General features: G+C 39.2%; 1 protein-coding gene across 4 annotated transcripts in view; it reads right to left on the bottom strand.

Annotated features, from left to right (window-relative positions):
- PREX2 (phosphatidylinositol-3,4,5-trisphosphate dependent Rac exchange factor 2) overlaps window positions 1-24,716 on the bottom strand; it is a 308,213-nt gene that overhangs the window by 281,581 nt on the left and 1,916 nt on the right. The window contains exon 1 of one of the 4 annotated variants that reach the window (XM_054561713.2): window positions 12,940-13,800. The exons of the other annotated variants lie outside the window; for them this stretch is intronic. The gene's annotated coding sequence lies outside the window, so the exon portion shown is untranslated. Of the gene's footprint in view, window positions 1-12,939; window positions 13,801-24,716 lie in introns of those variants that run through there. 4 annotated transcript variants of the gene reach the window in all.

Raw genomic sequence — 24,716 nt, 5'->3', positions numbered from 1 at the left:
CGATGCAGTCAGGGAACCTGAAACTTTGGGACAAAATTTATACAGGAGCTGCAAGAGGCAATGAGATTCAGAAGAGATTTCACATACTTTCAACACAGAATACCTGACTATATCTGATGGCATAAACAGGAAGAAATCAAAGTTACACTTTTTTTCCTTACTCATATGTAGAGGTAATAAGTTTTATGGAGATCACCAATGGGCTTTATTACAGAAATTACTGCAATCAGAAATCAAGGGCAATTACTCATTCAGCCAAAAGTAAAGACACCTGAGCCCCTCACAGCAGTGAACTTTAATTATATCTTTAGACATAAGGGAAAATATGAAAACAAAACAAAACCATTAAGGACGTCACATCAAACAAGTGGCTTTACAGAAATCAGTTTCTTGCACTTCAAATCTCCCTTAGCATGCATATGCTTATGTTCACAAATTGGCACTTAGAAAATAATTCTCCATATCTCATCACAACAAAGAACTTTGGAAAATACATAAGTCCTCCATGGAAATTCTCCAAAGACTTTAAAATATTAATTTCTACAACATCCTTATTTCCCAAAGTAGCATACTTCCTTTCCCATGTCAGGAGTACTTCCCACTAATCGCTGTTGTCTTATTGCCTTGCTCAGACACATGGAAAATGATTTGTTGACTGCTTTCTACCTAAGTTAAATCAAAACTTTAACTATATCTTTTCCACTACCAGTATTTCTCATTACTATTGAAAAGTATTACTGGATAACTGTATCTCCAATAAATGCAGCCTCCTAGCTCATTTCATTTCTCTTTAGTTTCCTCTTCAATGTTGAGTTACTTCTTAGTTTTATAAGTGGATTTTGTCAATGCATCTCTTCTCATCATTCATTCTATTATGATATTATCTATTTTTTAGGGGCAGTTTGGAAAGCATGTATCTCAATCCTTGATTAATATATATATTAATGTCATGTATTTATTTCCTTGTATTTCTGAACCGTACTTCCACAGTAGAATCACCTGGAGAGCTTTTTAAAAATAGAAACTCTTGACTTCCACCTTCTCTCCCAGCACCCTGAGATTCTAATTAAGCTGGTCTGGACCGAGGTCCAAGCATCAGCAATATTCCTCACCGATTTAGTCTTTCTGACTTTTGTTGAGCTTAATGAATGGATCTCTCTCAGGTCTCACCTGTGCCCAATAGAGCCATTCCTGCACTCTGACTAGAAGCGGGCCTCCCAGATGACCCTTCCTGAACCAAGGCCCAGTGTTTGACTTCCTTACTCAAAAATCTCCCCTAGCTCCCACACTGTCTTCTAATTAGTTCTAAACTACCTCTACTGTTATTCAAGGCCATCCACCATCTGGCCCCAAGCTACCTTTATCACCCCCTATACCACTCTACACCCCTGCACCTACTCTTCAATGGGACCATTTTAATCACTGCTCCACAAAAGCAACACCAAGAAACGGGACAGCCTTTTCAACAGTTCCTGTGAAAAGTAAAATCTAGTCAAAAGCCACAGGCCTTTACTCTTTGTTACTAGAACAACAGATGAAAGGGAATCTGTTTGCATTGGGTAAATAAATATCAGATTAATAATTGCAAAATAGCTGCCCATAGCACCTTTCTGCTGCTGTGTTAGCAGGTGGGTGAAGTGAGCCCTGCACCCCCAGTCTCTGTCCTGACCCTCAAGCCTCCTGACATGCACTTGGAATAGGCTCCTGTATGATAATCAGTTGTTTCACAATCGCAGAAGAGGAAAATGATTTTCTCCTGATTTATTTCATATTTCTTACTCTGAAGTTGCAAGAGGATTACCTCTTGATCAAGAAAACATGAGTCTGTAGCTATTAGTGTGAGAACTCTAACTCCAAGTTATGTTTGGTATATTTTCCCAAACTAGCAGCCCAACAGAATCTCTGTAGGAGGCTGGTGGAGCTGAGAACTGCCAAGTAAGTTATTAGGATTTATTTGAAAATTAGTTCCATCAGAGACATAGGACCATAAAAATAGATTACGGGTATTGTTATTTTTGCTGGCATAATTAATACCATGTTGTTGAAAGGCTGATGGTCATTACACTATTTCTTCATATGAATAGGAATAGCTCTCCTTTCAGGTTTGGGGTTTGGGCCTTTTTATTTATTATATTTTTTAGTGTGGGGGCAGTAGTTTGATGATTAAACTGTATCTGAACTTTACACTGCTTTACATGAAATTTAGAGGCTATGACTCCAAGGAACAGATTTCGATCTGTTTAGATTAACAGATTGAGATTAACTCACCTTCAACAACTGTTACACAAATATACACCATCAGGTCAATAAACAAAACCACTTCACACTTTGACTTCCCAAAAAGGAGATAGCTGATTTCTCTCTTACTATGTCCTATACTTATGGAATCTCTAAGCAGATTATAACTACAGCATAAACAACCAGGAGGAAAAAATATGGAAGGTACTGGGAATTAGAGCAAATTGGGCTATAGAAATTTTAGAAATTATAGAAATTTTCAGACCGGAGTGAGACTCAGATGATGGGCATAAGATTCTCTAACTCTCTTCCTTTTGTTTGTAGCAACCCATTTCACCTGTGCTCACCTGGGAATGTATGTAAGCTGAAGGAAGAGACTTCCCATTTTTACACAGTGGTAGCAAAATGAACCCACTCACCAAAATAAATAGCAACCTTCGAACAAGCCGTCCGGAAGAATTTCAAGTTTTTCCTGAGGGTTCCATCTCCAGAACAGACCAGACTTGATGTATTAAGAAAGGTCCCAGCAGCTGGTAAGTATTCTTCTAAATTATACAATAATCATAAAACATTAATAAACCTTCCTAGGTGAAAAATGGACTTGAGGGAGTAACTACAAACCAACCATCTCAAATGTTACTCTAATCATCTCAGGAAGTAAGTTTAAAAGCAATCAAAATCTACCTCTCCTTGGGTTATAATTTTGGTCCTAATCTTTATTATTATGGGATGGTCCATCCCTCAGCGTCACCACAAGCCTAAAGGCCACACTCAAAGCTACACAGTCAGTGCCAGAGGCTCCTGCATGAGAAAAGATACAGGGGGGGATGAGACCAGAATACCTGAGAGTGGGCTCAGCAACAGCAACGACATTTCTCTAAAAGGTAGCAGAGATCTCTGAAGCTGCTGCTTTGGCTGTGGCATTCATAGATCACAGAGAGAGAACTGAGCTGGGTTAACCCTTGTCCCTGGTTCCTTTATGACCCCCTGCCATGTTCAGACATTGTCTTAGACCAAATTCTAAATGTGGCCTCGCTCCCCAGTGATAACCCCAACCAAACACTGTGCTCTTGATAAATGAGCACTGTCAGCACTCAGGGCCTCCAGGTCAGGCTCTGGCACGGTGACCCCAGCCACACAACAACCTGATGACTGGCATGAGCATTAAGACGCTGAGCAGAGTGCGGCAGAAAATCTCAAAGCCTCCAAGTAAGAGCTACTGATGGATTGAAAATTCTGTTACAGAGTTCAAGGAGTTTTACATATCTGATTTCCTTCCTAGGCACTGTATCTTGCATTATTTCCTTAGGCAAGTCTTGCCTTTAAAGTTCACCCACGTATCCTTTGCATTCTTGTGGGTTAGTTTGGTACAACGGCTATTAGGTTAAGGCTGATTGTCTCCATTTTGTCAGATTCATACCACAGTCAAAACCAGTTCCCCTGAAAAGCATAGATAAGAAACCCAGGATTTTCCTTACTTTGAAACAATCAGGCAGACAGGTCACAAATAGCACAAAAGAGAAGTGGATGCAAAAGATTTCAACTTTCTGTGGTAATTGTGTTTGCACTTCCTTTTAACTTTTATGATGTATGAGCCACAGAAAGGTCTCCTAAAGAGAAACAGGAAGAAGAAAGCACATAACCTTATCAAAAAAATACAGACAGCTAAATTCCTTCCCTTTGGTTATACTTTTTAAAAGCCCAATATAATTATTCACCCATTCCTATTCTGAAGTTGGTAATGATGATGGTAATAAACCTATTTCCTTTTCTTTGTGCTGCGAATTCAGTGAACCAAGGAATGAAGCTCCGCAAAAGGCTGCTTAAGAAATATCATTTCTAGAACTAACCCTGAAAAAAATGTCAGCACCAGAATCTGAGCTCCCAGATTCTATTAACAATTTAGTCAAGAGCCGAGGCTCCAGGATGCTAAGGAGAAAGGGAATATTTTCCACAGTCCTCAAGTGACCTTTCCCCTCCCCACAGTCTCTGGCAGAAGCTTCCAATAGCACTTTACAGGCCACATAGGGGCCTCTTCCAGCTGTCCACAAGTCTCAAGGGAGTCATTTCTATAGGGCAATCAGAGAGACAATACCACAGGAAGAAAGCCAGGGAGGGTTTGCAAGGTACTCTTTTTTTTATATATATATATATATACTTTAAGTTCTAGGGTACATGTGCACAACGTGCAGGTTTGTTACATATGCATACATGTGCCATGTTGGTGTGCTGCATCCATTAACTCGTCAGTTACATTAGGTATATCTCCTAATGCTATCCCTCCCTCCACCCCACCACGGGCGCCGGTGTGTAATGTTCCCCACCCTGTGTCCAAGTGTTCTCATTGTTCAATTCCCATCTATGAGTGAGAACATGTGGTGTTTGGTTTTCTGTCCTTGCAATAGTTTGCTCAGAATGCAAGGTACTCTTGATCCTTCCTATCCCCTTTCAGGGAAAGGCCTTAAATAAGAAAAATGTATGAAGGCACCTCATACCTTAGCTTTTAACTCACGTCTGGGATTATCTAAGGCAATGGTCATAAAATGGCTTTTAAAGCCTGCTGCACATTCACGATCTCCAATTCCCACCCCTGCCCCACTTGTTCAATGCTTCCGTCCCCTCGCTGCTAAAGGATACTTCATTTCCAGGAGAAGCTTTTCAGCCAATGGTGCCCCAACTGCACAGCGTGCTGGGTTCCCATCCATGATGAATTTGAATGTTGGCTGCAGTTCCACTAGACACGGAGCTGCTGGGCATGAAAGCTTATTGACAAAACGCTCCACAAAATAAGCTGCTCAATGGTATAAACACAGAACAGACTAAGGCAGTGGATTTTAAAGTTTGCACCTTTAAAAATATATGCCTATTATATTAAAGTCAATAGACTGAAAAATGACAACTAAAGAATGACACTAGTTAAAGCCTTAAGTCTTAGTGTCACCATGCTTTTTCTAATCTGTTCTATTAACTTTATTTATTAACAATGTACATCTGGGTTTAATCTCACCTCTGAATTATCACTACACTGAAGATTTAAACAAGAAATCAATTGGCACTTTCCTCCTGGATATTGCCTGTTAAGGTTAACAGTAAAAAATAAAAATTCTTTCAAATATTTTTAGAGATTTAAAAAAAAGAAGAGTGACAGAAAAGAGTGAATGCCTGCTTTTTCATCTTACATAAAATGTCAAAACACATGCACACTTATTCCTCTTCTCTGCTTCACTTATTCTCCCAGGCACTTAGACTAGCTAATATATCATGTATTTTACTCATTTATCTTGTAGCTCCTGGGTTAGAGTCGGAGCTCCATGAAAGCAGGAATTTGTAATGCTTGCCAGTGCTATATCCTCTGAACCTAGAATAGTGATTGGCACACAGTAGGTGCTCAATAAATATGCCTTGGACCATGAAGAATAAAAATATCTGGATTTTGAAAGCAGTCATTGGAGAGAATCAATCACAATGCTTAGCATATTAGGGGTTATTTTTTAGGTTGCCTGATTCATAAATTACACAATGCTGAAAATAAGGTTTTTCACTTAATAAAGTTGGTTTTGCACATTAATTTATAAATAGCTCTGGTTGCATTTTCTTTTTGTTGTTGTTGTTGTTGTTGTTTGTTGTTTGTTTGTTTTTTAGAGACAGAGGTCTCACCACGTTGCCCAGGCTAGATTTGAACTCCTAAGCTTAAAAGATCTTCCCACTTCAGCCTTCCAAGCTCCACCCAGATTGATGCATTTTATGGTAATTCCTTTTTTCTCTTTTACAGATTTTTTAGTTCTGTATTATTTGAAAAAAAAAAACCTATAGATTTTACTTAACACATATTCAGTACTAAGGGAAATTACAGAATATCATAGAGGAGTTGTAACTTGAATTGTGACATACTGGAAAAGAAATAATTTGTAGGAAGGATATATAGTATAACATAGTAAAACCATAGGCAATTTATTTTCTTTAAATGGTAGCAGACATTTTCTTTTTAAAAAATTTATTCAAATATCCTAGCTGACTACCTAGATCTCTCATTAAGGTTTGCTTATATTTTCACAACATCATCAAAGATGAATCTGACCCAAATCCTCATCTATAGAAATACATATATTTAAAATTGAAGATCCAGTCAAGTACTAAGCTCTCAAATTTTCTGACAATCCAACTTATCATGTTCCTCACAATGAAGTCAACCATAAGTAGAAATTTTTTAAACATCTTAAATCCCAAAGAATATTTGCTACCCTCAAAACATTTAATGATACAGAGAAGACCCAACTTACATGTGAGAATTACTAGCGCACTAAAAATTATACAGGCGAAACATCAACTTCTATTTTAATTGAAAGCTATGCTCTTCCATCAATAACACGATTCCCTTTTGGACCCTAAAATCATATGGTTGTGCTAATTGTCCTTGCTAGAAACTGAGGAAAATGTCTCCAGCTATATGACATGACCCATTTACCAAACTTCATTCTATGACTACCAGAAGGCCGTTTACTCTCCCTCCTCTATCCTGTCAAACAAAGTAGGTCTGGCAAACAGAACACTCTCAAGAATAATGATCATTTTTAACAATGGATTGATTTAATGTATGTTTAAACTACATTAATGCTTTTCACCTAAGCAATCAATAGAATATTCATTGAATGCAGACATACACACATTTTGGACAGTGTGTGTATATATATACACATACACACATATATATATATACACACATAATAATTACATGTTAATTATACAAACTAATTTTTTTCTTTTATTATTATTATTATCATTATTATTATTAAACTTTACCTTTTATGGTACATGTGCGCAATGTGCAGGTAAGTTACATATGTATACATGTGCCATGCTGGTGCGCTGCACCCAGTAACTCGTCATCTAGCATTAGGTATATCTCCCAATGCTATCCCTCCCCCCTCCCCCCACCCCACAACAGTCCCCGAAGTGTGATGTTCCCCTTCCTGTGTCCATGTGTTCTCATTGTTCAATTCCCACCTATGAGTGAGAATATGCGGTGTTTGGTTTTTTGTTCTTGCGATAGTTTACTGAGAATGATGATTTCCAATTTCATCCATGTCCCTACAAAGGACATGAACTCATCATTTTTTATGGCTGCATAGTATTCCATGGTGTATATGTGCCACATTTTCTTAATCCAGTCTATCATTGTTGGACATTTGGGTTGGTTCCAAGTCTTTGCTATTGTGAATAATGCCGCAATAAACATACGTGTGCATGTGTCTTTATAGCAGCATGATTTATAGTCCTTTGGGTATATACCCAGTAATGGGATGGCTGGGTCGAATGGAATTTCTAGTTCTAGATCCCTGAGGAATCGCCACACTGACTTCCACAATGGTTGAACTAGTTTACAGTCCCACCAACAGTGTAAAAGTGTTCCTATTTCTCCACATCCTCTCCAGCACCTGTTGTTTCCTGACTTTTTAATGATTGCCATTCTGACTGGTGTGAGATGGTATCTCATTGTGGTTTTGATTTGCATTTCTCTGATGGCCAGTGATGGTGAGCATTTTTTCATGTGTTTTTTGGCTGCATAAATGTCTTCTTTTGAGAAGTGTCTGTTCATGTCCTTCGCCCACTTTTTGATGGGGTTGTTTGTTTTTTTCTTGTAAATTTGTTGGAGTTCATTGTAGATTCTGGATATTAGCCCTTTGTCAGATGAGTAGGTTGCGAAAATTTTCTCCCATTTTGTAGGTTGCCTGTTCACTCTGATGGTAGTTTCTTTTGCTGTGCAGAAGCTCTTGAGTTTAATTAGATCCCATTTGTCAATTTTGGCTTTTGTTGCCAGTGCTTTTGGTGTTTTAGACATGAAGTCCTTGCCCATGCCTATGTCCTGAATGGTAATGCCTAGGTTTTCTTCTAGGGTTTTTATGGTTTTAGGTCTAACATTTAAGTCTTTAATCCATCTTGAATTGATTTTTGTATAAGGTGTAAGGAAGGGATCCAGTTTCAGCTTTCTACATATGGCTAGCCAGTTTTCCCAGCACCATTTATTAAATAGGGAATCCTTTCCCCATTTCTTGTTTTTGTCAGGTTTGTCAAAGATCAGATGCTTGTAGATATGTGGCATTATTTCTGACGGCTCTGTTCTGTTCCATTGATCTATATCTCTGTTTTGGTACCAGTACCATGCTGTTTTGGTTACTGTAGCTTTGTAGTATAGTTTGAAGTCAGTTAGTGTGATGCCTCCAGCTTTGTTCTTTTGGCTTAGGATTGACTTGGTGATGTGGGCTCTTTTTTGGTTCCATATGAACTTTAAAGTAGTTTTTTCCAATTCTGTGAAGAAAGTCATTGGTAGCTTGATGGGGATGCCATTGAATCTGTAAATTACCTTGGGAAGGATGGCCATTTTCATGATATTGACTCTTCCTACCCATGAGCATGGAATGTTCTTCCATTTGTTTGTATCCTCTTTTATTTCCTTGAGCAGTGGTTTGTAGTTCTCCTTGAAGAGGTCTTTCACATCCCTTGTAAGTTGGATTCCTAGGTATTTTATTCTCTTTGAAGCAATTGTGAATGGGGGTTCACTCATGATTTGGCTCTCTGTTTGTCTGTTATTGATGTATAAGAATGCTTGTGATTTTTGCACATTGATTTTCTATCCTGAGACTTTGCTGAAGTTGCTTATCAGCTTAAGGAGATTTTGGGCTGAGACGATGGGGTTTTCTAGATATACTATCATGTCATCTGCAAACAGGGACAATTTGACTTCCTCTTTTCCTAATTGAATACCCTGGATTTCCTTCTCCTGTCTAATTGCCCTGGCCAGAACTTCCAACACTATGTTGAATAGAAGTGGTGAGAGAGGGCATCCCTGTCTTGTGCCAGTTTTCAAAGGGAATGCTTCCAGTTTTTGCCCATTCAGTATGATATTGGCTGTGGGTTTGTCATAAATAGCTCTTATTATTTTGAGATACGTCCCATCAATTCCTAATTTATTGAGAGTTTTTAGCATGAAGGGTTGTTGAATTTTGTCAAAGGCCTTTTCCGCATCTATTGAGATAATCATGTGGTTTTTGTCTTTGCTTCTGTTTATATGCTGGATTACATTTATTGATTTGCGTATATTGAACCAGCCTTGCATCCCAGGGATGAAGCCCACTTGATCATGGTGGATAAGCTTTTGGATGTGCTGCTGGATTCTGTTTGCCAGTATTTTATTGAGGATTTTTGCATCAATGTTCATCAAGGATATTGGTCTAAAATTCTCTTTCTTGGTTGTGTCTCTGCCAGGCTTTGGTATCAGGATGATGCCGGCCTCATAAAATGAGTTAGGGAGGATTCCCTCTTTTTCTATTGATTGGAATAGTTTCAGAAGGAATGGTACCAGCTCCTCCTTGTACCTCTGGTAGAATTCGGCTGTGAACCCATCTGGTCCTGGACTTTTTTTGGTTGGTAAGCTATTGATTATTGCCACAATTTCAGCTCCTGTTATTGGTCTATTCAGAGATTCAACTTCTTCCTGGTTTAGTCTTGGGAGGGTATATGTGTTGAGGAATTTATCCATTTCTTCTAGATTTTCTAGTTTATTTGCATAGAGGTGTTTGTAATATTCTCTGATGGTAGTTTGTATTTCTGTGGGATCGGTGGTGATATCCCCTTTATCATTTTTTATTGCATCTATTTGATTCTTCTCTCTTTTTTTCTTTATTAATCTTGCTAGCGGTCTATCAATTTGGTTGATCCTTTCAAAAAACCAGCTCCTGGATTCATTTATTTTTTGAAGGGTTTTTTGTGTCTCTATTTCCTTCAGTTCTGCTCTGATTTTAGTTATTTCTTGCCTTCTGCTAGCTTTCGAATGTGTTTGCTCTTGCTTTTCTAGTTCTTTTAATTGTGATGTTAGGGTGTCAATTTTGGATCTTTCCTGCTTTCTCTTGTGGGCATTTAGTGCTATAAATTTCCCTCTACACACTGCTTTGAATGCATCCCAGAGATTCTGGTATGTTGTGTCTTGGTTCTCGTTGGTTTCAAAGAACATCTTTATTTCTGCCTTCATTTCGTTATGTACCCAGTAGTCATTCAGGAGCAGGTTGTTCAGTTTCCAAGTAGTTGAGCGGTTTTGAGTGAGATTCTTAATCCTGAGTTCTAGCTTGATTGCACTGTGATCTGAGAGACAGTTTGTTACAATTTCTGTTCTTTTACATTTATTGAGGAGAGCTTTACTTCCAAGTATATGGTCAATTTTGGAATAGGTGTGGTGTGGTGCTGAAAAAAATGTATATTCTGTTGATTTGGGGTGGAGAGTTCTGTAGATGTCTATTAGGTCCGCTTGGTGCAGAGCTGAGTTCAATTCCTGGGTATCCTTGTTGACTTTCTGTCTCGTTGATCTGTCTAATGTTGACAGTGGGGTGTTAAAGTCTCCCATTATTAATGTGTGGGAGTCTAAGTCTCTTTGTAGGTCACTCAGGACTTGCTTTATGAATCTGGGTGCTCCTGTATTGGGTGCATATATATTTAGGATAGTTAGCTCTTCTTGTTGAATTAATCCCTTTACCATTATGTAATGGCCTTCTTTGTCTCTTTTGATCTTTGTTGGTTTAAAGTCTGTTTTATCAGAGACTAGGATTGCAACCCCTGCCTTTTTTTGTTTTCCATTTGCTTGCTAGATCTTCCTCCATCCTTTTATTTTGAGCCTATGTGTGTCTCTGCACGTGAGATGGGTTTCCTGAATACAGCACACTGATGGGTCTTGAGTCTTTATCCAATTTGCCAGTCTGTGTCTTTTAATTGGAGCATTTAGTCCATTTACATTTAAAGTTAATATTGTTATGTGTGAATTTGATCCTGTCATTATGATGTTAGCTGGATATTTTGCTCGTTAGTTGATGCAGTCTCTTCCTAGTCTCGATGGTCTTTACATTTCGGTATGATTTTGCAGTGGCTGGTACCGGTTGTGCCTTTTCATATTTAGCGCTTCCTTCAGGAGCTCTTTTAGGGCAGGCCTGGTGGTGACAAAATCTCTCAGCATTTGCTTGTCTGTAAAGTATTTTATTTCTCCTTCACTTATGAAGCTTAGTTTGGCAGGATATGAAATTCTGGGTTGAAAATTCTTTTCTTTAAGAACGTTGAATATTGGCCCCCACTCTCTTCTGGCTTGTAGGGTTTCTGCCGAGAGGTCCGCTGTTAGTCTGATGGGCTTCCCTTTGATGGTAACCCGACCTTTCTCTCTGGCTGCCCTTAACATTTTTTCCTTCATTTCAACTTTGGTGAATCTGAGAATTATGTGTCTTAGAGTTGCTCTTCTCGAGGAGTATCTTTGTGGCGTTCTCTGTATTTCCTGAATCTGAATGTTGGCCTGCCTTTCTAGATTGGGGAAGTTCTCCTGGATAATATCCTGCAGAGTGTTTTCCAACTTGTTTCCATTCTCCCCGTCACTTTCAGGTACACCAATCAGACGTAGATTTGGTCTTTTCACATAGTCCCACATTTCTTGGAGGCTTTGCTCATTTCTTTTCATTCTTTTTTCTCTAAACTTCCCTTCTCGCTTCATTTCATTCATTTCATCTTCCAGGGCTGATACCCTTTCTTCCATTTGATCGCATCGGCTCCTGAGGCTTCTGCATTCTTCACGTAGTTCTCGAGCCTTGGTTTTCAGCTCCATCAGCTCCTTTAAGCACTTCTCTGTATTGGTTATTCTAGTTATACATTCTTCTAAAATTTTTTCAAAGTTTTCAACTTCTTTGCCTTTGGTTTGAATATCCTCCCGTAGCTCAGAGTAATTTGATCGTCTGAAGCCTTCTTCTCTCAGCTCGTCAAAGTCATCCTCCGTCCAGCTTTGTTCCGTTGCTGGTGAGGAACTGCGTTCCTTTGGAGGAGGAGAGGTACTCTGGTTTGTAGAGTTTCCAGTTTTTCTGCTCTGTTTTTTCCCCATCTTTGTGGTTTTATCTACTTTTGGTCTTTGATGATGGTGATGTACAGATGGGTTTTTGGTGTGGATGTCCTTTCTGTTAGTTTTCCTTCTAACAGACAGAACCCTCAGCTGCAGGTCTGTTGGAGTACCTGGCCGGCCGTGTGAGGTGTCAGTCTGCCCCTGCTGGGGGGTGCCTCCCAGTTAGGCTGCTCGGGGGTCAGGGGTCAGGGACCCACTTGAGGAGGCAGTCAGCCCGTTCTCAGATCTCCAGCTGCGTGCTGGGAGAACCACTGCTCTCCTCACAGCTGTCAGACAGGGACATTTAAGTCTGCAGAGGTTACTGCTGTCTTTTTGTTTGTCTGTGCCCTGCCCCCAGAGGTGGAGCCTACAGAGGCAGGCAGGCCTCCTTGAGCTGTGGTGGGCTCCACCCAGTTCAAGCTTCCAGGCTGCTTTGTTTACCTAAGCGAGCCTGGGCAATGGCGGGCGCCCCTCCCCCAGCCTCGCTGCCGACTTGCTGTTTGATCTCAGACTGCTGTGCTAGCAATCAGCGAGACTCCGTGGGCGTAGGACCCTCTGAGCCAAGTGCGGGGCTATACTCTCCTGGGGCACCGTTTCCTAAGCCCGTCGGAAAAGCACAGTATTCGGGTGGGAGTGGCCCGATTTTCCAGGTGCCGTCTGTCACCCCTGGAAGGGGAACTCCCTGACCCCTTGCGCTTCCCGAGTGAGGCAATGCCTCGCCCCTGCTTCGGCTGGCGCACGGTGCGCTCACCCACTGACCTGCGCCCACTGTCTGGCACTCCCTAGTGAGATGAACACGGTACCTCAGATGGAAATGCAGAAATCACCGGTCTTCTGCGTCGCTCGCGCTGGGAGCTGTAGACCGGAGCTGTTCCTATTCGGCCATCTTGGCTCCTCCCCCCACAAACTAATTTTATATCTTTGCCTCAAATGTCTTGTGATTTGATCATGTATAGGATAAACACATGAGCTATATTTAAACACAAAGTCAAGGGTTCAAACCTGTTAGGAAGCACTGTAAATACACAGAGATCCAAAATGATCCCAGAGGACTTAAATTAAGCTGAAAATAGCATCAGTACCAACATATATTAACAGATATGCCAATGGGAGAACTAAGGTTTTCTATTTTTGAAAGGTTCATGTGTTTCCTTATTTCTGTGAGGGAAACTCCTGACTTCTGGGTAATCTTTGGCTCCTGAGTGCTTGCCTGGCTCTAACTCTGTCTTGGATTGACCATAAGCTCCTGTTGCTCTCTTGCGCTTGATGGTTTGCCTGAAATGAACTACTGTTCCTTCCTGACTTCTAGCTTCTGTGTACTTCCGGAGTCAACAAGTTCTGCGTCCCTGCTCCAGCATCTGCCTTGGTTTTCCTAGTCCCGATTAATCACACCATTCCCACAATCCAGAAGAGTCCGGGCCTGTGATTCATCAGCAGAACATCTTGGAAGAGCTATACAACTTTTGCAGTGGATCTTTTCAGAATCCCCACTCTCCCAATTAGGAACTGACCAAAATGTCCCCAGGTGTGAGTTTACAACAATCCGAACCTTGAAGGTAGTTCTAAGTCGTGAGTTAAATATGAATATGCAGTGCCTAACACATAAGAAACACATAACAGAAACAGAATTTCCATATTATCTTGGAATATTTTTTTCTGGAAACTTCCACAAAATTTTTAAATTACATAAAATCACCAAATACCCCAAAGCCTTTCTGTAGTGAAAGCCAATGGAAAAAAAAAAAAAAAAACAAAACAACCTTGAGAGCTCTGGAGCTCTTACAAATATATATGAAGAAAGAGATAAATGTTAGATGGATTGCTATGTGGGAAAGAATATATTATTTTAGAAGGAAATAATCCAAATTATATTTTAAATACAATAGGTTCTTACAGTAAAGGAATCCAATAATTAATATAAATGATTTTCCGAGGATAGGAGACTAAAGTATCAGTGGATTCAAAATGTGGCAGAGATGACCCTTTGCCCCTCAATATTTATTCCCATGTCATTATTTCAGTGTAGAACTCCCTAAGTTTCAGCTGGGCACGTGGCTGTCCAGCCAGTCAGCATATTTCCCAGTCTCCCTTAGAGCTGGATTAGCCATGTTACAAAGATCTGGCCGTAGGGATGAGAGTGAAAGTGATGTGTGTCATTTCTGGGTCATATCCTTAAAGGGAGTGCTTGCTCTCCACTTTATCTCCCACCCTCTGTCCCCCTGGGGCTGGAATGTGAAAAGTGTACTGGTAAGTCAGCTTCAACCATAGGGAAAAGGACAACACCCTACTATACTGGTTCTCCCACCTTCTCTAACCCATTGGAAACACCTAGAGAATCTACATAAATACTGAGGCCTGGCTCTCACCCCCACATACTCAGATTTCATTGGTCCTAGGGGCTGGTAGAGCAATAAGATAAAAGAAGCAGGAGTCTCTGAATGACCTGATGTGGCTGAGCTGCTAACCCCACTGGAACACTGCTGGGGTATATTTAATTTAAAAATTAAATAACCAGAGTTCTAAGAGAGGATGCAAAAAAGGCCATGTTCATTACATATGGCTTTCCTAGCCACAAACAATCCTTCTGCATTGTTCAAACTACTGTTATTTGGTCTCAGTTAAAGCAGCTGAACAAATATCCTTACAAATAAACACAAAATTCTGGCCTTCAGGAAAAAAAGAATATGTTAAGTACAGGTAAGAAAAAACACTATTCTTTTTCTAAAGGAAAAACTAAAGTATAACTATTGAAAACAAAAAAGTGCAGTTTTAGCATAATCCAGGGAAATCATGGCTGAACTAGACATTTATTAAAGAAAAAACAAAAAATAAACTAAAACTATTAGACAAAGACAGGAAAAAGATACTAAAGTTGGCCAATTCATTAATGATTTGCATAAGTCAATGAGGCCTTGGTATCAAAATGTGATGATTTTAGGACAGAGTTAAATAAACATTGATTTCTCTTATAGGCCCATTTTTGACAGGACATAGGTTAGACTGCTTTAAGACATGGTCTTAATAAGAAAGAATAAAGATACAGTCTCCTTCTATTTTGTTACTCTGTCACCCTGAACATGTACCCTCCATTTCATGTTCTAAAATGGCTGCCCCATCACCTGCCATCACATCCTCATACCAGCCAGGGAGAAGAGGGAAAGGAGAAAAGAGAATGCATACTCTTCACAATAAGGGCACACTGCAGAAGTTACTCAGGCCACTTCTGCTCACACCCCACTACCCAGAACCTTTACATAGGCCCACACTTATCTGCATGGGAGGCTGAGAAATGTAGTCTTAAGCTGGACCTAAAACTTTTATCACTATAGAAGAAAAGAACATTGGGTATTGGGGACACTTAGAAGTCTCTGCCAGAGGTTTCATCATGAAGTGGTACAAGAAAACTTGAGATGAAGTTATGTCTAGAATATTCAAGATACATTTTGTGAATATATAAAATGTATAAAATTGGCCAGGCATGGTAGTTCACACCTGTAATCCCAGCACTTTGGGAGGCCGAGACAGGCAGATCACCTGAGGTCAGGAGTTCGAGAGCAGCCTGGCCAACATGGTGAAACCCCATCTCTATTAAAAATACAAAAAATTATCCAGGCGTGGTGGCAGGTGCCTATAATCCCAGCTATTTGGGAGGCTGAGGCACGAGAATCGCTTGAACATGGGAGGCAGGGATTGCAGTGAGCCGAGATCATGCCACTGCACTCTAGCCTGGGCAACAGAGCAAGACTCTATCTCAAAAAAAAATTAAAAAAATAATAAAATATATAAATACAAATATATTTATATAGAAAATTATAGAAAGCCAAATTTGACATAGTTATACAGTATAGAAAATGAAAGCCCCCTTCATCCACATACCTCTGGGAAAATAATGAATTCTTAAAATAATCTTGGAGTATGTGGGTGCAGAACAATTATTTAGGTCAATTAATAGAGTATAATAATGCCTTTCCATAGATTTTCTGCTAGTGCTACTGATAGAAATAAGGCTTTGGAATGGAAGATGTTATTTCTGGAATCCTAAGATTTCTTTCTTTGGGGCAACAGTCTCAAATAAGAAAAGGCTGGAACTCCTAGGAAGCATGAAAGCAAGGCCAAGTTGAGGCATTACAAGGCACCAAGGGAAAACATTAGCATTTCTTGCACAATCTCTGAAAATGTGTCACCATCTATAAAGCCTCTCCTACTGGCAAGAAGACAACTTAAATAGATAATTAAAATAACAAAAGTGGCAAAGCAAAATCAAACATAGATATCAATCCATATTTGACTCGCTCCGAGAAACAAAGTTTTCAGATGAATAAAAATGTTTATCCATCTATATTCTATATTGTGATATTTTTGCTGTAAAACCAGAGAATATTTTTATATTGGTATTCTAAATTTAATCAGATAGAGTCATTTCTTAAGTACTATACAATTTAACCTTTCAAATGAAGGGCTTGCCTTTTAATGGAAAATATGCATTTCACATTAATGACAAAACACAATGTCCTTGGCTAAGATATTCTCGAGCAAAATAGATCCCTTTTTGTACACTATGCTCCGTTATATGTAAGGCTATACAACAAATTTATTCAATAAATCAAAGTCTGAAATCACTGATACTAACTAGAAGTGCTTAAAAATCATAACTTCAAATTAACATATCATTTTCTTAAAATTGCAATCATTGAACTCTTGGATAAAATGCAATCATTTATGAAAATGGGGAAAAATTTTTTTAAGCAGTTATTACTAGATGTATCATCATGTGAATAGTTATGTTCAATACCAGGGAAAAAGTGACCCAGCCACACTTTTAATCAATGAAACATTTACTACGGAATGCTTTTCCTGAATTTTTTATTGTTTGAGGCAACTACAATTTTATAAATCAAAGATGATTTTAATATAGCTAATACAATTTTAATAAATTTTAAATTCTTCAATTTACAATTATAATTAAATCAAAGATCTTGATTTTAACATAGCTAATAATATAATTCTAATAAATTCACATTTGAATAATTTTAATAAATTTAATAACACTTTTAATGAAGAACAAAAATCCATCTCATGAAAAGTAAATATAAATAAAATGTTTAAAGAAATAATGCAAACTAAAACAATTATTTTTAGGTCAAACTAATAGTGCTGAAAACACAGATATAATAATTTCATTTGGTATGAAAATATAATACCAGGTATACACTAAAAGAATACTTAAGAAAACGCTGTTTAAAACAAGTGCTGAAGAAACTATAATCACACTAAAATGTCAGATAAATCATTTTCTTTTTTTTATATGGCTAATGACTGACATGTGCATTAAATGTAAAATAGAAGTTTTATACTATTTGCACCATGGTTTAAAAAATGGTTGCCATTATTTCTGAGACTTGAACCTATTCACACTAGATGTAATAAACCAGAAGTGCTTACGTCTCTACTTGAGCTTCTAAATTTATATGTTGTGTTTAAGAAAATCACATTTAAAAGAACAATTGAACAAAGCGTATCATACATCCACCCTCAGATGTCCAAGCTCAATTCCCTTTTCTATTCCTGAAAGTGTGTGTCCAAATCATTACTGTTCTTTTCAGGGCACTGCCCTCTCAGCAAGAACAAACAACAAAACAAGAACAAAACAAAACAGAACATCAGACAGAGAACCAGAGTTCAACTTCATAGAGGAAGAACGACCATCGGGTAGCAAGCAACCTCCATACTTGCCTTTCCCCTAAAGTGGCCCTTGTCCATACTCATAAGTTCCTTCTGGAGGAAAGCCATCCCTCCCTGGTGGCTCCCAGAACACTCCCTGTCCTGCATTCCCTAGGCCCCGCTGGAGTTCTCAGAACCTTCTATTAAATTTGCCCTTATGCCTCCAGGCTTGGAAAAGACAGGGTGACTGACAGACCAGGCTGGTGACTCTCAAGCTGGTCTGAGCACGTGCCAAGCTCAGTCTGTGGACAGACAAGACAGAGGAGAGGGATATAAGCTTGGAGTTTAGGGAGGAAAAAAAAAAAAAAACACTTCTGGCCAGGCACCACGGCTCACGCCTGTAATCATAGCACTTTGGGAGGCGGAGGTGGGGGAACTGCCGTAGCTCAGGAGTGTGAGACCAGCCTGGACAACAAGGTGAAACCTCGTCTCTACTAAAATAGAAAAAATTAGCCGAACGTTGTGGCATGCGCCTGTAGTCCCAGCTACTCAGGAGGCTGAGGCAGGAGAATCGCTTGAACCTGGAAGAGGGAAGGTTGCAGTGAGCCAAGATTGCGCCACTGCGCTCCAGCCTCGGCAACAGAGCGAAATAAATAAATAAATAAATAAAAGAAAAGAAAAGGAAGAAACACTTCCTACCTTTCAGGACTTAACCTACAGAAGCTGATTTGAATTTCAGGCCAGCCCTGTGAGGTATTATCAAATGTGTTTTCCAAATATGAAACTGAGACATACAGAGGCTGTGTTGTTTGCCCAAAGAGAGAGTTTGTAAGTTTCAGTGCGAGGATTTTAAACCAGTTCATCAGATTCTGTACCATGCAGTTCACCTCACTGTCCCAGTGTGGGAGGGAGAGCCTCTGGTATGTGTTCACAAGGGGCCACAAAGACCATCCCAGGCAGGTCCACTAGCTGTACACTGGAGAAGCAGCAGAATTTTTAAAATACACAAGTGACAGCTTGCCCATTCTTAGTTTTACTATGTTTTACTATGGGTATGTTACACAGCAAGATGGCTCAGAAAATTTCAGAAAATTTTGCCCTGTCTTATCTCCCAGTGCCATGGGGGTGCTTGCTATGCTTGCCCCAAAGATGCCATTTGCCTTCTGCCACTTTCTGTTGTCGCTGCTTTAGTTCCCTTTTTATTGTCTTTCTCCCCTTGGCTAGACTCATCTACCTTACCCATCCCTAGACAAAATCATCCCCTTCTCTCCTTGCAGTTACCACCAAACTCCTTGAATAGTTTATCCATCATCCTTCACATCCTCAGCTGCCACTCATGTCTCAACTGGTTCTGACAGTCTGGCTTTTGCTCACACGCTCTACTGAAGCTAAAACCCCAATGACATTCTAACTGCCAGATCCAGCGACCTCTTCAGTCTTCACACACCCCACTTCCCTCAAGTCCTGCCACTTAAAGAGACCTTTCTTTGAAAACTAGATCCTTCCTTGGCTTTCAAAGTACCACCTTCTCCTAGTTCTTTGTTTCAGCCTTTGATAGCTCAAAGTCACCTGTACACTCTACTCTTCCTCTATCCTTTAAATATTGACTCTCCAACATCCTACCTTTTTTTTGTGTATTTTCTTCCTCTAATTGCTCTCCTTGTGTCATCTCACTCAATTGATGGTTTCAAAATACATGATTAGTTAATTTTTAGATCTCTCACTTTTGGCCCAAATTATTTCTCAAGTTCCACATTCTTATCTTCAAAAATCATAGTAGTATTTGTGGCTCAGCTCAACATGTCCAAAAGCAAATTCATTTTCCTTCTCCTAGTGCTGTTCTGTCCCCTGCATTCCAATTCTCAGTCAATGACACTACCCATCTAGTCTTCAAAACTAGATACCTAGCCTCATCCTATGTTCTCCATTCTACTTAAACCTCCACTTCTGAGAGTACATAAAATATTAAAGCTTCTACCCAAAAAAAGCCCTCATAGTTGGGCGTTTGATCTGTTTATGGTTTGGTTTGGGATTTTTGTTGTTATTGTTCTTTTATATTTTCCAATGCTTCTACCCCAGATCAGACTTTCCACATTTCTTACCTGGACTAATGCAATGACAGACTCTTAATGGGTAACTAGACTTCAATCTTTGTTCCTCAACCTTGTCAACAGAATTCTCTCGCTAAGAAACAAATCTAATCGCAATAGCTACTATTTTTATATTAAAGTAATTGGTATTATAATAGCATATAATTATAAGACTGTTTCAGACCCCCAAATGTCAGGATCTGCCACACTGAGGTCACATAGCACATGCTGCACTTTGGGGATGGATAATTCTCCCAGTATAGCACATTCCTCCTCATCCTTTAGAAGCCAGCTCTATCATCAACTCTTTCCAAAACTTCCCTTGACTCCCCAACTGAAAGAATCTCTATTGCCTCCATGTGACTTTGCTTATGGCTCTAGTGTCATAGCTCTCATAGAGTATTGTGATGACCCAGCACCTAACATAAGCTGCATTTGTCTGCACAGGCTGCCATAATAAAATACCACAGATTGATGGCTTCAGCAGAAATTGATTTTCTCACAACTCTGAAAGCTTAGAAGTCTAAGATCAAGGTGTCAGTAGGTTTGGTTTCTCCTGAAGCTTCTGTCCTTAGCTTGCAGAGGGCTGCCTTTTCCCCATGTCCTCCCAAGGCCTTTCCTCTGTACACCCCAGTATCTCTCTGTGTGTCCAAATCTCCTCTTCTTTGAAGGACACTAGTCAAACTGGATTAAGGTCTACCCTATGACCTCATTTTAACTCGATCACCTATTTAAAGGCCCTATTTACAAATACAGTCCTATTCTTAAGTATTGGGGATTAGGACTTCAACATATGACTCCTGAGGAGGGACACAATTCAGTCCATAACATAAACCTTAAGCATAATGTGCTGAATCAATCATCTTTGCCTGGAAGAGTCAGGTCATGACTTAAAGAGTTTGATTTCAGATGCATTCAAATTCTGCTTTGTTTGCTTTTGCTTTGTTTGCCTGTTTGTCTGTTTTCTTGAGCACCTGCTATTTACAAAGCCCTGTGTTTAGGCCAAGAAAAGCATACATACGAAGTAAATGCAAATCCCCTTTTCTCTGGGAATTTGCCATCTAGACAAATGTTTTTTCTAACTGCTTTTACGAAAGCACAAATCTGAGAAAGGTAGAGCCAATGCACAGAGAAGCCAGGGTGGCTATCCCTGAAGCCATGAAATCTAGCTCTCCAGCAGCCCTTGCTCCGGGGAGCACAATTTGAAAGATCTAAGAGACACGCATATATTAAGCTGAATAATAGAGTGAGGATGCAATTGTTTAAACTCCAAGGCGCCATACTAACTGTGGTTGTTGTTACCTGGAATATAAAGTTTTCTCACTGTCTTAAAATCAACTAATAAGCATTTATAAGAATATCATTAAAAAGACTATACTGACAGAAGGAAAACAAAGAAGGAGGAAACAAGAGAATTGGGGACATATAGAAAGGGTAGAAGAGGAATATAACAGAAACAAAAATTCTATCTAATGATGATCATAGGCATGGCTCTTTATAACAACTGTAGCATCAGCAAAATAACAGTAACTACTTATAGGACCCTCTTATGAGCCAGATGGGCCAAGCCTAATGCATATATCTTATCATCCTTACAATACCCCTGAGAAATGCTACTGTTCTCCATTTTACGAATGAAGAAAAAGGGGCATGAAAAGTTAGGAATGTGTTTAAAATCACAAAGCAAATTAGAGATGGGACTCAAATACTAAGGTATCCAAGGTCAAAGCCTGGACAGGCAACAAACTTGAAAATATTTTGTTTATCACAAGACACATAGCTTGAAGTCATTGTTTTAATATGCCCACAATGTGGACTAGCCATGCATTCTGGTTTGCCAGGAACAATCCCAGTTTCCATCTGTTTCCCAGTGTCATTATTAATAGCCCTCCCTTTCACTCTCAGAAGTGTCCCAATTTAGACAGTAAATTATATGGTCATCCTGCCTCAACGCCACTGACCCACAATGTAACTGGCCTACACAATTTTCCAGGCCCAGTGCAAAATAAAAATGTGAGGTTTCTTGTTCAAAAAGCAGGGGGCTGTGGGGGAATGCTATTAAAGGTACTGAAATATAAAGCTTTTTTCTTCCATGTGTCTGCTCTGCTCACGTCCACCGTCCCATCAGACTTCATTTGCAAAACACAAGGTCAAAGATAAAATTGGCAAGAATTTCAAGATGGCAATAGCAGAGCATTAAAACAAGCTGGGCATCCTTCTCAGCTCAGAACCGTGGGCCACTGCACAGGATGTGCATCCATGAAGCCAGACCTGGGTCTTCCTTTTCTCTGTCCACTCACATGAGTCTGTCCTCTCGGCAGGCTCTGTCACAGGTTTGCAAACAGGAAACAGGTTGTAACTTACTATTGTCCAGACTTTGGATGTTAAATACTGGATGTTAAGTTCATGTAATCATTTATTTAGAAGAAATGTTTGAAAATATTTTTAATAAAGCACAAAATTTCATTTCCCAAGCAAAACAAAAACATAAATTCAAGCAAATTAGGTCACTCTCTACCATTTTATCTGTGACCTGAAAATAATTAATCTAGATAGTGTAACCTATCCATGATCTCAAACAAAAATTTAAAATATACGGAACAATAGTGCACACAAAGTCTTTAATACCTCAATACCTGATTTAAATCATGTTTCTGTTTTAAAGGCAGGTACCACATGTTTAATTTGAAATTTTTTGCCGCATAAATTCATATGTGCCTGAGCAAAACTGAAAATTCTACTATTTATTTAGACCAAATGGAAGAAAACAGGAAATCAAAATGTTCAGGATGATTGAGGCACTATCCTTAAAAATGGAGTGGGAGGATAGAGGATGGGTCAACTCATTGGTTCATGCATGCACTCAACAAGCGTTTCTTGAGGACCTACAATGTCACAAGCACTGCACACAATTACGGAAAGCACAGGCACACAAGGTGGTATGTCCCTGTCCTCAAGGAGGTCTAACAGAATGAGACCAAAGTAAACAAATGCACACATCAACTACTTTGGGTACTATAGAAGAAGGAAATGCAGGGTTGAGTGGATACAAAGCAAGGAGCACGTGGGAAGAAGGGGCTAACTGAGCCTTGAAAGCCCGGTGGGAATCCACCAGGTACAAAAGGAAGGCCCCAGGAAGAACAAAGGCAGAGGCCTGAGGAAACACAGCCCACCATGAAAAGAGTAGCCAGGTGAAGGCACAGAGCTTTGTTCAAACAGCAGTGTGTGCCTGGGGGCAACTACAGAGAAGATGCACATAGACCCATATCATGGCATACAGAAGAGAGGCAATGCTCATGGGCTGTCTTGGGGATGGCAGTGGGGGAAGATGCTCTTTCCTTAAAGGCCAAAGTGTGGGAATTGAGGAGAGAGAGGGCTCAGAAATAGGAAAGATTTTAGAAAAGCTTTTCCCTCTAGCCATATGATTTTTTTTTTTTTTGAGATGGAGTCTCGCTCTGTCACCCAGGCTGGAGTGCAGTGGCATTATCTCGGCTCACTGCAACCTCCACCTCCTGGGTTCAAGTGATTCTCCTGCCTCAGCCTCCTGAGTAACTGGGATTAAAGGTGTCCACCACCATGCCTGGCTAATTTTTTGTATTTTTAGTAGAGACCGGGTTTCACCATGTTGGCCAGGCTGGTCTTGAACTCCTGACCTCAGATGATCCACCCGCCTCGGCCCCCAAAAGTGCTGGGACATATGATCTTTTTATGAAGCTAATAATACCATTTTGTTTGCTTATTTATAGGGTGGTTAAGTAAAAATATGTTCTTAGTAAAACTAAAAATATGTTTTCTACCTCTTCTTCCTCTTCCTAATAAAGATTAGTCAACCTTCATCCATGTTAATGGCTTAAAGCAATAATAGAAATGATTAATGACTAATCTAACAAATATTTAATTTGACTTAGGAGGAAACTATCAATTTTTGGCAACAAATTTACCACTCGACTTATTTAATACTATGGTAACTTTTAAAAATAACTTCTATTGCTTGTTTCCATCTCTGATCATTCCCTTAGCATAGGTTCCTAGAAGAGGAATTACCAGGCCAAAGGGTTTGAATAGATTAAAAGCTCTTGGTACATATTAGCATAGTCTAATATCAAAACCAGAGTGACTACATCAACTTCAGGTAACAAAGAAAACTCCATGGGGAGTAAATGTAGCTATAAATAACACCCTAAAAAGAAAATCTAATAATGTATTATAAATAGATCTTAGGCTTTGTAAGCCAGAGTAAACTTTTATTTAGGATGACATTCAGACTAATTAGTGCAATTGTGCATATAAACATAAACAGGCACAAATGATGCACAAAGAAAATGAAAAGTGGAAGAGCCCATAAATTCTGAAAGAGATAAAAAGAAATCATGAAATTATGTTCTCCTTATAAAAGGGGAAAATTTATTTTATACATTCCATACTTTCTTACCTAACTCTATATACTGATAGTAAGTTTTCTGTTGTAATGATCAGGTTTAAGATTAGAAGAAAAACTGATATTTTAAATAAAGATCAACAAATTGGTTTTTAATATAATTAGATTAACTGTCTCTGCAAATTAGCATTCTGCAAAGTACTTTGTTCACAGATCTAAAGAGTAATTATGTAAGAAATGACTCAGATTCTTCAAAAGACGAAGAACTTTGTTACCAAAAAAGTTTCATGAAAGCCAAATTTAAAGCTATTAAAAATCAAATCTTAAAAACATACTTTTTTGGCAATCTTTGTTACAAGGAAGTATATAATAATTCTATAAACCACCAGTTACCAGGATATTCTCAAATACCTATATATTTGCAGAGAATGTGGCCCCTGGAAGTCAAGTA

Source organism: Pongo abelii, chromosome 7 (genome assembly GCF_028885655.2).
Source record: "Pongo abelii isolate AG06213 chromosome 7, NHGRI_mPonAbe1-v2.0_pri, whole genome shotgun sequence".
Taxonomy (NCBI): domain Eukaryota; kingdom Metazoa; phylum Chordata; class Mammalia; order Primates; family Hominidae; genus Pongo; species Pongo abelii.
This window is presented reverse-complemented; position numbering and strand designations above follow the sequence as displayed.